The following is a 1,058-nucleotide window of genomic DNA, read 5'->3' as shown; positions in this document are numbered from 1 at the left end:
GAATGAGCAATACAGGAAAGAAATAGATCACATGAAGCAGAGTCAAAGAGATAGAGAGGAAATTAAAATCTCTATCACAAGCTTGCAAAACTGTTTAAGTGAATGTGAAGACAGAGTTTCAGATCTTGAAGATGCTTGTGCAGCTAGTGAAAAGGTAAGAAAGGAGCTCTTAAAAACAACAAGGATGCAGGAAAGAATAATCCATCACCTGCAAGAAGATGCAAAGATGAACAATGTGAGACTAATAGGCATCAATGAGAAAGAAGGAGTCGATACAAATGACATTAAAAAAATATGGGCAGAAGTAATAGCAGAAAACATCCCAAATATGAGGAAACAATCTGACATTCAGGTAACTGAAGCACACAGAACACCAAGTAACCTCAATCCAATGGAAAGCACACCGAGACATATAATAGTCAAGATCCCAGAAATTCAGCACAAGAAAAATGGACTGAAAGCCACTAGAGAAAAGAAGTAGATCACATTCAAAGGAAAACCCATCAGAATTATGGCCGACTTCTCTTCACTAACCATGAAGGCAAGAAGAGCATGGAGCACAGTACTTCAAGTCCACTATAAGAACAAATTCCAGCCCAGACTACTATACCCTGCAAAACTCTTTCAAGTTTGATGGAGAACTGAAATACTTCCATGACAAAGAACAGCTAAAAAATTTCACGATGACAAAGCCAACCCTACACAGGCTACGGAAAGATGTTGTAGAGAGGGACCAAAATGATCAGAACTCCAAGAATGAGATCAGAAGCAACCAATTAAATAGGACAAGCAAATAAACACAGGAGAAAAAGGAGTAAACAACAACAGGTAAATAACATGTGAATCGTAAGTCAATATATCTCAATTCTAACCATGAATGTAAATGGACTCAATTCACCAATTAAGAGAAATAGACTGGCACAGTGGAATAGGAAACAAAATCCAACAATATGCTGTGTACAAGAAACACATTTAACTCATAAAGACATTCATAGGCTGAAAGTCAAAGGATGGAACACAATACTACGTGCCCCAGCAACTCAGAAAAAAGCAGGGAT

The sequence above is a fragment of the Octodon degus genome, unplaced genomic scaffold (genome assembly GCF_000260255.1).
Source record: "Octodon degus isolate 3935 unplaced genomic scaffold, OctDeg1.0 scaffold00059, whole genome shotgun sequence".
NCBI classification, from domain to species: Eukaryota; Metazoa; Chordata; class Mammalia; order Rodentia; family Octodontidae; genus Octodon; species Octodon degus.
Note: the sequence above shows the minus strand (reverse complement) of the source record.